The 15377-nt window shown below is 38.0% G+C and overlaps 1 long non-coding RNA gene across 1 annotated transcript; it reads right to left on the reverse strand.

Moving 5' to 3' along the window:
* Positions 1-7045: 7045 nt before the first annotated feature.
* On the reverse strand, positions 7046-15343 carry LOC120370012. Its single transcript, XR_005583561.1, has 3 exons — positions 15209-15343; positions 14533-14640; positions 7046-11546 (listed from the first exon to the last, which is right to left on the reverse strand). It is a non-coding gene; the product is annotated as an uncharacterized LOC120370012 (long non-coding RNA).
* Positions 15344-15377: the final 34 nt, after the last annotated feature.

A 15377-nucleotide genomic window follows, 5' to 3' on the forward strand; every position in this document is an offset into this window, starting at 1 on the left:
AAGTACTTTGTAGAATCAGAGCCATAGTCCTCAGATGAGACTGATAACAGTTGTGATGGTATGTTTTATGATGTGGCCCTCCAACTCATTTCACATAATTATTTATTGGTAGGGAAATGAATTTATGAAAACCACAGAAGTAGATAACTTGAAAGGAAAATGTCTAAGTTTCACTTATGACTAAAATGGTCACCCACAATTTTGCTCATAAGAGATCTTGTGTTTTGAAATATGATGCTCATAAGATTTAAAGCGTGGCATAATATATACAAATAGCTGAAGGTTTGTCAATATAATGTACATTGCATCTCAAATGTGTAGTGTAACTAGTGAGGGATTTTAATCTCTATTTTTACATAGGTCTGGTTTTCAGAACAATGATCTGCACCACATACTAACATATAGCTAGATGAAATGGGAATTCTCAATCTACACGAGTGCAGGGGGAGTCCTGCAAATATCCAACTCCTCAAACATGTTCTGAAACAACAGCAACTGTGTTCTTTTTATTACATCATTCCCAGGAGTACCACTGCCGACAGCCAGTACTTTGTGCAATATAGATCATAGAATCATCCCACACGGAGATTTAGTTCCCACAAATATCACTGTCATGGCTGATGCTTCCAGAATAGAGAGCATTCAAGATGATAGCAACCACAGATAATGGCCAGAGGGTTTTCAAACAGTTTTATGTTCCCAGCTATGCAATGTGCCCCTCCCTCCTTAATTACAGGCACATTTCTCCCCAATCAGATTACTACCACTTCTTGTCAGTCCCACCCACTCCCCAAAACTGTCTTTTCTACAATAGTGCAAGTGCATTCTCTCACAGGCCTTTGAGCTTCAATCAACTCCACTGAAAAATTAGTTAAATGCCTGTAAGAGTGGACTCTGAGAAGGGTGGGGGTGGAATGGAGGAGTCTGAAATGAAAGTTATATTGTTAGATGAGTGTGCACGTGGATTACAAAGAGATGGAAACAGAGCGGGCAGCTGGGTCTTGCCTTTCCCTTGCTGTGTGAATCACAGTTTGACTGGAAATTGGAATAAGAAGCCAGAGTGGCTTGGGAACAAACAGTGTCACAGGTGCAGATGAACAGAGAAGAATGTTTTGGGATGTGCCAATGACAGTAAACACCATGATTTTGGAGGAGCTGTCAGGATTTAGTGCTTCAGGGAGGTCATCCAATCCACCCAAGTATTTTTCACTGAGTCAAACTGATAGCTAGAGGAATGGCTGAGGCCACGATTCAGTAAGTTCTCAAGCTCATGATTAACTTTAAGCACATGTTTAAGTCCATCAGCAAAAAAGTGTAAGCACGTGCTTAAAGTTAAGCATGTGCTGAAGTCCCACAGAAGTCAGTGGGAATAAAATGTGGATTGACTTCCATGGAATTAAAGGATCTTCTTAAAGTTAAGCATATACTTAGGTGCTTTGCTGAATTAGTGCCTTTCTGTGGTTCAAGGAGCCAGACAGTCTCATCAGAGGAGATGCATGCACATCTGGGTGGACCAACATAGAAATAATAAAGTTAGTCAAAGTCAGAGGATTTTACCAGAAAGATAGAGGAAGCAACATAAAGAGAGCCTGGATAAGAGAGAGGGACCAACATGTGAAAGAACCAATTCTCTGTGGCATGGGCAAGTGCTCTCATGTTGAAACAATTTTTTTAAATGGAATGAAATTTACTCACTGTATATTCAGGTTATACACAGTGTTAATGGACTAAATAAAAATCAGACAAACCGTTTTGCAGAGCTGAGTTTTCCAACATTGCTACAGTAGAAACATATTCAATTTTGTTGTATAGCAATCATAAGCTGAATGCAATTTAAAAGTAAAAAATGATAACCATGACACCAAAAATGGACATAGGCCAGGGTGGGCAGAAAACTAGTCTAAATGGGTGAGAGAACAGGGAAATGAAACATTTTACAATTGTTCTTCACCAGAAAAAGGAAGGGAAATATGATTTTAAATGACCCAGAATTATAGAAACAAATTATTAAACTAGCTCCCAGGGGAATCTTAATTATGTGTGCAACCAGAATGTGTTACAGATAAGGAGACTTACATAGAATGGTTTTGGAGATTTTATGTTGATGGATATTTGCATATAAAGAAACTATTAATTGAAGATAAGTGGGACATATTTAAATATTATTATATCCATTTAACTTGAAAGGATGCTGCAAATATACAGACTTCTCTAAGACTGGGAGTCTAGACAAAAATATAAGTCAAGTTACAATTACAGTTGCCACTGTTGAGCAGTCTCTCATTATTGAATTTCCTTGTTTCTCCAAACTGGAGTAAAATTGAGTGATGATATATTACCCAATGATATTATAAGTTGGGTTAAAAAACTAATGCCTGAATTATCCTGATCAGAGGACTACAAATATTCTTGCAGAGTTCTTTTTTATAACAACTACTCTCCGAAAAGCACCTGTCAAATTAAGGCAATGAGTAACAAATTAAGAATCTACACTATGTATTAGCAATCAGTCAGGGCTCAGAGGGAGGGAAAGAACTTTGGACTTTATAAAGGTCAACAAATAGAGGCATGACATGAAGCTGGAATATTAGAAACTATTCATAAAACTTGTAGGGGCCTGAACAGGGGAGGGATTAACAGAAATGGCAGGAAAAAATTGTCTTTTTACGAGGCCTAAGGGCATATAGTCACCATTTTGAAAGCTAGAGGAAAACAATTACAGAAGGCAGTTCCAGTTGCTCCTTCCACCCCACTAATAGGCTGTTAGCTAGTAAGAAACAGTTGATTCTGTCTTTAATGTCTATTCACCCAATTATGTAACTGAAGCATCTTTTTGCCTTGGTGGTGTTACTGGAACCTAATGCTACCATTATAATTGAAGTGTCAGTGACTTTTTTTTTAGACTAATTATGAAACCATATTTCTTACCAGAATGAATAATGATGTTGTGGTTGTCTACATTTAGTTCAGAAAGTCTTGCAACTGTATTTCTTCAGCTTCTGAAAAGAAAACCCAGCTGTGGAACTATAAAAATGCTTTCAAATTCTTCTGACAGAATAAATAAAACTCTCATACAATTTACTGTAAATGGATTTCCTCCAGAGAGAGGCAAAACCAGCAAGGGGAGTGCAGGGAAACTTGAGGTAGTTCTACTGTATTGTCAGGGCTTTGTTTAGGTGAATGCCTGCACTGTGTCCAGTGTTTGACATCTAACTGTAATAATTTAATAAATAATATTAATGAAAACTGGTTTACAGTGTGACAAAACATTTCCTTTTAAAGTTACATTAGAGTGGCTTAGGTCTGTAAAATAGCTGTGGGCATTTTATAAGAACAAAGGATCAGATTTTGCTTGCATACTGGGGTAAACCCAGAACAACTCCATTCGTTTTGATGAAATTGCTCTGGTTTACAGAGCAAAATCTGACCAAAAACCTTTTATGTAAGTTGTCTTGCTTCATTTTGCTCCTCTTCTGGGAATGAATACTTATAGAAAAGTCAGCCTTAAGAACTCAAGAAATCGCAGAAGGAACCTCGTCTTACAGGCAGGGCTGGCTCCAGGCACCAGCTTAGCAAGCAGGTGCTTGGGGTGGCCACTCCGGAGAGGGGTGGCATGTCCAGCTATTCGGGGGAGGGTCCCTCGCTCCTGCTCTGAGCGAAGGACCTCCCGGTGAATTGCCACAGATCGCGAACCCGGCTTTTGTGGGGGTGCTGCTTGGGGCGGCAAAAACCCTGGAGCTGGCCTTGCTTACAGGATTAAAACAGGGAACTCATAAAAGATTTCCTTCTGTAAAATTTCACTAACAAAGTATATATTACTTACACAAAATCACAAGAGTATATTTGGTTTTAAAGAGGAAAAAAAAATCCCTCCCCTTTGAAAAAATTGGTGCTCTCTCCATTTGGTTCTGCTGATCCTTGAAGCTGCCTTGGCATTTAGTAAACTAATACTTTTGCATCATTTAAATTTTATGTTAATAGCTCAGTGAAAACATTTTGCTCTAACTGCTTTTATATTAAGATTTGCCTAAAAGGACACATTTAAACTGAAGAAGACAATTGTGATTTACAAGCTTAGGCCTGATCTAATCACAAAGTTGCATTGGTTTAATTAAAGTTGTGATTTTACAACAAGCTTAAACTCTGTGAGTAGATACTCATCAATTTAATCCTGATTTGTATCTGTTTAGCTTTTATTCATAACTTTACAGGTGCAAGCTGAACCAACTGAACCAGTTTTAAATCAATATTAGTGTCCACATATAGGTTTGTACTAGTTTAACTAAATCATTTTTAAACCAATTTAAGTTAAACCAGTGCAGCTTCTGGGTGTATACAAGTCCTTAGCTAGTAAATAAATATGAAAAACAAATTTAAAGCAACATATATGCATAAAGTACTTGAAAAACATAATGAATTACCAGTTTTTGGTGATTATTTTTTCTGAATTTTTTGTATTATGCACATTATTAATCAATTTCATTTTTAACCGTTATGAATAATGCTTTTTTAAAGCATTTTTGTACAAATTTCCATTCCAGTTAAAAAATTTCCAATATAAAAAGAATGCTGCCTTCTTAACTCAGGGCTCCAAAAATCAACTAGATACCCTTTTTTTTTTTTTAAACACATTTATTATTTAGCTTCTCAGCAAAACATTTGGTGACACAATCTCACAGAAAACTTGAAAAGATAATTTCAAAAATAGTAAAATCTTTTGTGCATAGTCCTCACTTTTTAAGAAACAGAACTGTAAAAATGGTTTCATAGTAGTTTGATAAATTTTCTTAATCAGTTCAACTGGAAATTCAAATGATGATATATTATTTTTCAAATACACATTTATTTAGTATTCTATTGATATTTAACCTTGGTCCTGCATTATTGTCTGTACAGACTGACTGTTGTATCTGCACAGATCCCCATAACAATCTTCAGTGGGACTCTGCATGGAAACCGCAGTCTGTCTGTGAGGAACACTGTGCAGAATCAGAACCTTAAAGAGTTAATTTGGGATGGGAACCATTTTTTCCACTATATGTATGTGGAGTGCCTCGTACGATGGGGCCCTAATCCCCATTTATTTATAATAAAATAAATTGGATAGTAAAGTAAAAGCATTGTTATCCGGCATGTTGGCAGAATGGGGGGTGCCGGTTAGTCAAAAATTCCAGTTAACTAAGAGTTATACTTACCAATGGATTACCAATTTTCAAAGAATTAGAATACAATACAGTGAATAAACGTTCCTATTCTTGCCCTTTTCAAGATATGTACAACTATCTATTTTCTGTTTTAATGTCAACACAACTCTCTTACGTTTCTCTCCTTTCAGTGGCATAGCCAGGTTCTACCAGCAGGGAGAGCGAACACATAAAGGTGCCGAAGCAGCGAAGGAAAAAAAAAAAAGAAAAACCGCCGAAGACTGAAGGACTTGCCACTGAAGACCCAGAGTGGCTGAAGGACCCGCCGCCGAATTGCCGCCGAAGACCCAGACTGCTGGGGTGAGTGTAAAAATTAAAAGGGCGCCACTTTTGGGGAATGTGCTCAGTTGGGAGCAGCCGCTTCCCCCCCTCCCGTCAGCTATGCTACAGTCTCCTTTGCTTTTCGCTGGTATTTTGGATGCCATTGTGGTAGGATGGCGTTGATATTTTATGATAAACACAGGACAATACCCCAAGTAATAAACCAATCGATCACAGTGGTGGATACAAACAGAAAGAACAGCGTTCAGCTCTTCTCAGCTAACTGGCGCATAGTCCGACTGCTCTTGGAAATACTTGAGTCCCAAATAGCTTCGGCATTGGTCCCGGTTACTAGATTGAAGATTTACATTGGGAGATAAAAATGCTAGTCTCTAGTGCTTTCTGGTTGGTAAAGTGCCGGATAACACAGCTTTTACTGGTATTTGGACATTATCATTAGTTATTTAAATAAGATCAGATAGAATAAAAGTATACCACTTGTACCATTATGTTTTATCATTAAGACTCAAGAGTGTGTATGCATTTTATAGAATAAACACAAACTGTCCCTGCTGCAATGAGCTCGCAATATACAGCCCCACTCCTGTGCCAGGATTTGCTAGTCCATACCCCTGCAACACAGCAATCTACACTGCAGGTCTGGGATATTGGATCCCATTGCAGGAACAGGACCTAAATTAAGACATGACACAGAAAAGGGTGACCAATAGTAGAAAATGGGATTGGGTGAAGAAAGAAAAGAATTACAGCAATAACCATGCCAGTATAGACCTTCCAGTGACTTCAGTGGGATTTGGGTCTGACCCCTGGTACTGTGTATGCTTGTGATGCCACTACAGCACTTAGAGTACCAGTTGATGTGGCACTGTAGTAATGGACACTGCTTATTCAAATACCAACTGGTGGTGCAGCTTTCTCAGTAATAGGCCCCCACCTCTGGAATTCTTTCTTTGTGGAGATATGACTAAGCACAACACCGGACATTGGAAAACATCCCTCTTTGCCCTGACTTTTCCAACTGATTAAATTCTGATTTCCTACCTGAGTCATAAATCTGATTTCCCACCAGTTAGTCTCTCTTAGTGAGTAGTGAATAAGTCTTCTTCAGATACTACAGTGATGGAGCCAAATACATTCTAATCCTAATTAACACTTCTAACACTGAGGCTGTGCATTGTCTATATCTAGACTTACACCATCCTCAACAAGCCAAGCCTTGGTTAAACCCCTAGTTATTCAAAACAGTGTTATATCCCCGATTCATGTCTATGAATTAATCCTCTTGATTACCTAACTGTATTCCATGTCCCTTGTGATGTTGAGATAATGGTGTAGGTGCTGTATCTATTATACACTGGTTATTCTGCAAAAGATATGTTTTTAATAAACAGTTGGCATTTGTTTTGCTTAACTGAAATTAAAATGCACATTGGGAAACATTAATAACACAATTTCACTCACTGTTGATATTTTTATGTTTGGTGTTTCCATCAGTTTTATCAGGAAAATGCCCTAGAGAATGTAAGACATTTTTGGAAGTCATTTGGTTACATTACATTTGGTTTTAACAGAAGACAGAAACCACAGCTGGAGGTTCTGGGCCTTGGATGATTAATTGTAGAGCACCCTGCCAGGTTCTGCCCACTAAACATGATCAATAGAGAGACAGTGTCCTCTGCTGGTCACTTCCAAGTGAAACAGCATTTGCCACAATGTTGATTTAACACATTGCAAGGTGTAGATTTATTTGCTTTCATTAAAAACATTAAGAATAACATTAAATGTTTTATGATGACATGGTATATTCTGCCTAGACAATGGGCCCTAGTGTTCTCTGAAGAAATAAAACATCTGTGAAAAGTCAGAAAACAGTAATACTTCAAAGCACAACTTCTAAGCACTGTATAAATATTAAATAACTACTTATAACCATGCTTGTAAGGTAGATAAATATTTTTCTCTTATAACAGAAGAGGTAAATAAGGCACAGAGATTAAGTAATTTACCCAAATTGTTACAAGTTAATAGCAGAGCTGAGACTAGAATTCAGTTGCTCCAGGACCAGCTATACTTGGTTAAACAGACAAGATGGTTTAACGTGGTGATCAGAAGCTCTAAACAGGGAAATTAATTTAGCTCAGGCTACAACTAAAGACCTTTGCCGTTCATGGAGTCTCCTCCCCTTTTTAGGGCCTGCTCATTAAGTTCTACAAGGTTGACCCCCACCGACTGCCCACAGAGACAACAACAGAGTGCCCACATCCTACATTCAGATGTTACAGATACTTCATAGCCATGTCTCCACTAGGAACATTTTGCAAAAATTTCACACTGCAGCTAATGCCAGTGGTGTTCGATCCACTGAGAGCTACTTGTAGCACATGTGGGCTGCTCACATTTTAAGCATTATGTTATCTAACTCTCAGCCTATATTTAATTGAAATGTTGCTTAACATACTGCCAGCAGCCCATCTTCACTAGGGCTCATAGGACTCCTATCGCTAATGAAACTGAATTGGTATTAGCAACCGTAGGAAATTTCTGCTACATTTTCCTAATGTAAATAAGCTATGCTGTTAAAGCCCCTGATGCCACACACAAAGGTCCTGACATAATATAAAGCAATGAGAAGTGGTAAGGGACAAAATCAGTCATTTACTTTAAAAAAGTTATGTGAATGAGGAATTATCCTCACAGGCATGGAACTACAGAAGCCTGTATAGTTAAAGCTTACCTTGAAAGGACTTTTTAAAAAATTGGGCTTATGTCTTTTATTTTATATTTATTTATATAAGGAAGGTCAGAAAAGTTCTCTCCCTCTCCTACCAGTTTCTTTCTTAGCTATATCAGGAATATCAAGCCTGGTTTTCCTGAAGAGCCTCACAGATGTCTTTAAGCACGTGGTCTCATGTTTAATTGAAAGGACAAGGATACTGAATTTTTAACACAGATCTCCATTCTCCAAATATCAATAAGTAAATAGAAATAGCTACATAAAAGTTAAAATTCTTTTTTATTAATATCCATTTAAATAGTCTAGGAATCCCTGTCCCTCTCCGTTTCTCAATATCTCAGTTTTTATGGTCTTTTGTGATGTCGTCATTTCACTGAGGCTTTCAGGACAAACAAAGACTTAATTTCCAGTAGAAAAAGCAAGCAGGAAAAAAAATAATGAGGGGAAATATTTCAAGTCCTTTTCATACATCACTAAGAAAACAACAACAAAAAAGGGTACAAGTGAACTTTTAAAGGGATTAACCTTCCTGATATCTGATGAGTAGAAAACAATATATCCAGTCTCAGCCAGAGACAACTGTGAAGACAACTTTTAAAAAAAATGCAACCCTAAAATGTAATCCATAAAATAATATGGGCATTTCCAGTTATTTTCTTAGCAAACCTGTGGTTCTTGTCCTGATGGTGAATGCTAATATGATGGTAGCTAGTATGGCGATAGATTCACATGCATGATACAGAAGTAATTGAAAGGTATTCGGTAATATGTAACAGATTATGATTTGCATCCAGTAAATTGTTGCATATTATTTTTTTCCAAATTACATTTAATAGCCTTTCTCCCAACCGAAGCAGGGCATAAATTGTTCAAATGTTCCACCCAGAGGCCAGCTAGGTGTAGTTCACTATAGATTCACTTAATATTCACAGTTGGAGGTTTAATTACTGTGCTTAGAGCAGATTTGAAGAGTATCACGACATTGATCAAACTGCTAAAGATTTTTGTAATTTCTCTCTTCGGATTTTTTTTCACAGGTTCCTTCCAAGTAATTTTGTAGAGTATTTTATAACGATAATACTTGGCATTTGCACCACATTTTCCCCATCTCTGACTCTCACAGTGTCTTACAAATGTGTGTAAGTATTATTAGCCTATTTTACAGATGAGATAACTAAGGCACAGAGGTCCCAGTTCAGCAAGGTGGAAATCAGTGGGACTATTCACATGCTTAAAAAGTGGCACCTTGCTAAATTGGGGCCAGAGGTTAAGTTATTTGCAGATTACAAAGGGAGTCATTGGTTGATTTAGGAACAGAATTTAGGTCGCCGGAATCCTAGGCCTGTGATTAATTCACTAAACCATAGCTATTCCTATTATGTGATAATACAATGCTTAAATATTGTAAATGGTACAGGTTTTACTATCTGTGGTGTATCTGCATTTTTTGTAATTCAGGGGAATTATTGAGTTCTGAAACTGGCTGCTATACCTGCTGAAACTTTTACCTTTTAATTAATATTTCTTCCATAAACCATTTTCCTACTAAAATAACCTTTACAAACTTAATTATGAAAATTAAAAGTCAGAGTTAAAAATTAGTAACATGTCATGGTCACTTTCTGAATACATACTCAGAAAACATTTCTTTTACAGGCAGCATAATCCAGTGGATAGGGCACTGGACTGAAAGACAGGAGACATGGAGTGAAATCCTGCTGTCACTGAAGTCAATAACAAAACTCCTATTGGCTTTAACAGAGTCAGGATTTCATTCTCAGATTCTGTTTCCAACTCTGCTTTTGACATGGTGTGTGACTTTGGGCATGTCATGTCATCTCTCAGCCTGTTTCCCAATCTTTAAAATTGGGATCATGATACCCACCTTCCTCTGTAAAGTACTTTGAAATCTATGGATAAAAAGTATTAAATAAGAGCTAAAATCAATGAGACTACTCCTTAAATTAAGCACCTTAAGTGTTTTCAGGTTTGGGGCCTTATTTACTTTTATTCTAGACATAACACAATGAATCACACCTTGATCCACCACTGTTTGTCGAACACATTGCTAGAAAATTATCTGTTGAGTACTGCAGGGTCATAAATTTAGACTTCAAAGAAGGTAGAGCTAAAAGGTCTATATCAGGATGGGAGGCAGAAGGTAATCTCCCTCCCTGAAAAATCTGACACACCAATTTAGTGTCCTTTCAGGACGCCAAGGTGCAGAAGTCTAAGGAACTGATGAAGTCAGCACTACATATGGACCTAAATTTACTGATGAATAAAGTTCTAAGAAATAATTTGGGAAGACTTGAAGTTTAGTCATGAGTTAAACATTAGGTTATATTAAATGTGCATCATTATGTGATAAATTTAAAATATGTTAAATGTTTTATGATCTTGAAATTATTAAACAAATTTGGAACGGCTCTATTTTTTTTAATCGCTCACTTTTTGGTTAGTGTTTTGTTATTATTTGAATTCTTGTATGTTCTGGGGTTTTGCCATACATAGCTATCAGTGTGTACAATTTTATCTAACGTTACACAAAGGCTAACGTAATTATAGCAACAGTAACTACGCTGTTGATTTTGTTTGGTCACATTTGACAAATTGGTCACATTGCCGCCTACAAGAAGCAAACAAAAAAGTTTATACCTCAAGAGGAACCTGGTAAACGAAGTTCTGCAGCTTAACTACCAACTTCAGAAAAGCAGTTTTTCCTCTTTAATTTTATTAGCCATCTTTTGTAAAATAGCCATATTGGGCAGAATACATTTATTGTTTTGTTTTGTTATGTTACTCAACTCTACTTGTTGCTAAGGAACAGCAAAGAGGATCAGAGAACTTCTAACAACGATGGTAAACTAAAGGTGAGGAGTTTTGGATTTCTTTCCCAGTATTCTTCAATGATTTCTAATTGAACTACAGTTGTTGGTACAGCAGTTCTTTATGAAAGACTTTGTGAAATTATGTGATCCTGCTCTGCTGTTCCACTGTCAAGCTCAATTTCAAATGATAATTTAATCCATTTTTGAGAAGTTACTCATATCATCATGTATTTAAACAGCTTGTTTACAAATCCATATGCCATAGAAGTCCTAAAGACAAAAAAGGAAGAACTGGTAGAAGGCATAAACAACCCAGACCATCTTCTTAATTGGTTGATAGACAATGGTATTTTTACACCAGAGAAAAAAATGGTTATGTCCTACTACAGAACACGAATAGCAAAGAACTCCCGGGTTTTGGATATCCTGGTTTCTCAAGGTGAGCGAGCTTGCAGGCTGTTTTTTTATCCATGTCTAAAACAAGTGGAGCCAAATCTATATAATAGAGTAAAAAAATATGTCAGTGATGTGAATGAAAGTATTGGAGATGCTAGGAGACAACTGGTAGGGTATCTACTTGAAAAGGACAAAGAATGGATTGAAATGACCAGTGAACAAAACCAAGAGAAGAAAGATATTCCTAGACATATTTTATCAAAGCAAGAAAGGGCAACTAAAGAGAAAGTTAAACAAACACAAAATTTATCTGCAGCAAAACCTAAGAAAGATGATTCTAATGCTGTTACTACCTTTGATGCAGCTGCTAAAGGTGATCTTTCTGATCTAGCGAAAGTATTGAAGGAGAATGATATTAATGCAGTAAACGCCTCAAATGAAACACTTCTGCATATTGCAGCTGCTAATGGACATGTTGCAATAATTGAATATTTAATTAACAAAGGTGCTAAACTAGATGTAAAGGATAAAAAAGGAAGAACACCAATGCACAGGGCCGCTGAAAAAGGCCAGGATGATGCAGTGAAAGTGCTTCTCCAAGCTGGTGCCTACATATACAGTTTGGATAAAGAAGCCAAAACCCCACTTCATTTGGCTGCTCAGCACCACCATGCTCACATACTGAAGAGGATTCTGAAAGAAGAAGCAAGATGCTACAAGAACCAGCAAAACTTCTTACACGTGGCAGCTCTCAAAGATGAGAGCAACCTGGCACAAATGCTTTTAAAGAATGGTGCCCCAGTTGATGCAAAGGATGAGAAGGGACAGACTGCTTTGGGTTACGCCATTTCCCAGGGATTTGAGAAAACTGTAAAGGTGTTGCTAGAAGCTGGAGCCAGCATCGACTCTAACATCATTGATGTAGCCTTCAATAATAACAAACAATCCATATTCAGAATACTGCTGGAACATTCTAAAGGATTGTCCCCTGACATGATGGCGTCAGCTCTTTTTAAAGCTGTCCAGAAGAACCTGCATGGCACTGTAGGAGCTTTAGTTGACAGAGGCACAGATATCAACACCCACAATGAAATGCAGTACACACCTTTACTCATGGCATGTGAAATGGGTAAAACAGAGACTGCAGAAGTTCTCATCGCAAAGGGGGCTAGTTTGGAGGAGAGGATGCCCAACTCAAACACGGTTTTACACTTGGCAGTTCAAACCGGGGCAGTCTCCATCACAAATCTGCTTCTCCGCAAAGGGATGAATGTTAACATCACAAGCCAGGGAGAGCAAACCCCGCTTCATGTTGCTGCATTTCATAATAAGGGATCAATAGTTGACATTTTAATCAATGCTGGGGCCAAAATTAATGCTGTCACGAAGGAATTGGTCACTCCCTTGCATGTCGCAAGCCAAAGAGGTAATGTTGATGTTGCTCAACAGCTGCTGAATTACAAAGCCAAGGTTAATGTAAAGGATAAGCAGTCAAAGACACCCTTACATCTTGCTGCTGAAAAGGGAGATCATGCAATGGTGGAGCTGCTTCTTAGTTTTAATGCTGATCCCAATGCAAGGGACAAGGAGAAAAAGACCCCACTTCACACTGCAGCTATGGGAGGCCATCTCAATACAGTTAAAGTTCTGTTAGCCCAGAAGGCCAGATTTGGAATTAAGGACATGGATGGCTGCACACCAATGCACTATGCGACCATCAAAGGCAATGCAGAGATAGTACAGATTCTTTTGACAGCAGGGAAGAATAAAAATATTGATGATAAAAATATCTGGAGAAAGACTCCACTGCATCTTGCAGCAGAACATGGACATGGTGACTTGATAAATTTGTTGCTGAGTAATGGGTCAGCCATTAATGCTTTAGACAACAACAAGGATACCCCATTGCATTGTGCTTGCAAGGCTGGTCATTTTAACTCCGTAAACTCACTTGTCAGCTGGTCTCAGGGAGAGAACGCAAACTTACAAGCCACTAATGGCCTCAAAAAGACTCCACTGCAAGTAGCAGAATTTAGCACAAGTGACAACCAAGCTCAGATTGTAACACTTTTGAAAAAGAAAATGTTAATAAGATGAATTTGTGATGAGGAATACATTAAAAATGTTTAAGTGCAAGATTATAATTTCACACAATCTGGATATATAGGATACTACATCTTTAGTTCAGACATTAAAATCATATATACCTGGGCATGGTTGATCGATATAAGGATAACTGAGAATGAAGCTGGGGCTAATAAAAATAAGCTAATTTTCAGAGGTGGTAAATACAGATATACACATAAAGATATAAAACCCATTGTTGATCTACTATGTGTTGCCAACTCTCTTGATTTTATTATGAATCTCATGATATTTGTTGTCTTTCTTAGAGACCCAACCTTGAGAGTCAAATGAGCATGAACAAATCTCATCTTTTATGTTAAAAAAGATAAGTACGTTTCTAGCCCTTGCTGTTGAAAATTAAAGCTTGAAAATGTGAACATTACAGGCTAAAAAATCAGAATGAAAATAAGAATCCTAGATTTATTATTTTTTAAAATCAAGACTTTTAAGATCTATCAAGATTTTCTGGGGCCTGACTCAAGATTTTTGAATGGTTGCGGTTGGCCAGTAATGGTTGAGGTTAGTCAAAAAGTGCTAGATATTCAAATACAAAATTAGCCAGTATATTTAAGTTTAATTAAAGTATTACTGTTTGGTTAAAATCATGTTTGTTACACAAATTTCTTTTCCTGTGTTACAAACAGCAACTAAGATTATAAAAATACATTTTCATGTTACATGTCACTATCTATGCTGTTTGTTTACTTTTTGCTTTTCTCAGCATGGACAATGAAAACACACTAGTCAGTTTCACCGTTGTTTGTAATGAGTTTTTTTCAAGCTCACATGTTCTAGCACAAAGCTAGACTGCATATACTGCAGTGAAGTGTTCATTAATTTTAATATTTCCTGTAGATTTTTCTTTAAATTGAATATATTTTTATTGGTTCGTAATTGTGTAAAAACTTTCTAATAGAACCAAATCTGAAGTCATGTTTTACCTGCTAATGATCCTTACCCTTGCAGTATTTTGCCATCCCCATCATTATCACTGTGGATCTATTTAGCGCAAAGGGTAAAAGGTCTCTTATGGAACTGAAAAACAGATCTGGAAAGCCAAGGCCATCTGAAAAAAAAAAAAAAAACAATTCATCCAGGGTTTGAAACTCAAATAACCAGAGGAAAGAGGCTTCATGCAGCCAGAGCTCCCTAAATTAAAACAAAAAGCTTCTCACAGCCTCACTTCCAATGAAAGTGAAAGGGCTCCTTGAGCCAGAGTTTTATTCCAAGACAACAGGAGCATTTCATAGTCTCAGCCCAGGGTAAGTGGAGTCTCTTTGATCATCCTAGAGCATAAGACTTCTTAGAGATCACTCCTTTTGGGATGTAGTAAATTCACTCTAGCCAAGCCCCTTTCTTCCCCCTTCCCTTGGGTATTTGCCCCTCTCTCTTCCCCCCTCCCTTGGGTATTTGCCCCTCTCTCTCTCCCTCCCCTGGGTATTTACCCCTCTCTTCCCCCTTCCCTTGGGTATTTACCCCTCTCCCCCCCTCCCCTGGGTATTTACACCTCTCTTCCCCCTTCCCTTGGGTATTTGCCCCTCTCTCCCCCCCTCCCCTGGGTATTTGCCCCTCTCCCCTGGGTATTTACCCCTCTCTCCCCCCTCCCCTGGGTATTTGCTCCTCTCTTCCCCTACCCTTAGGGAGTCGCTCCTCTTTCTCCCCATGTTTGCTCCTCCACCCGCGCCCCGCCCCTCAGTCAGGCGGCAGAGGCAGATACAGGCTAATTAAGCCAAGAGGGTAGAAAGAGACTCATGGAAGGGCAGCGTGCGCGTCGGGCAGAGGCGTCAAACGTTGTCCTGCGCA

This window comes from Mauremys reevesii, linkage group 8 (assembly GCF_016161935.1).
Source record: "Mauremys reevesii isolate NIE-2019 linkage group 8, ASM1616193v1, whole genome shotgun sequence".
Taxonomy (NCBI): domain Eukaryota; kingdom Metazoa; phylum Chordata; order Testudines; family Geoemydidae; genus Mauremys; species Mauremys reevesii.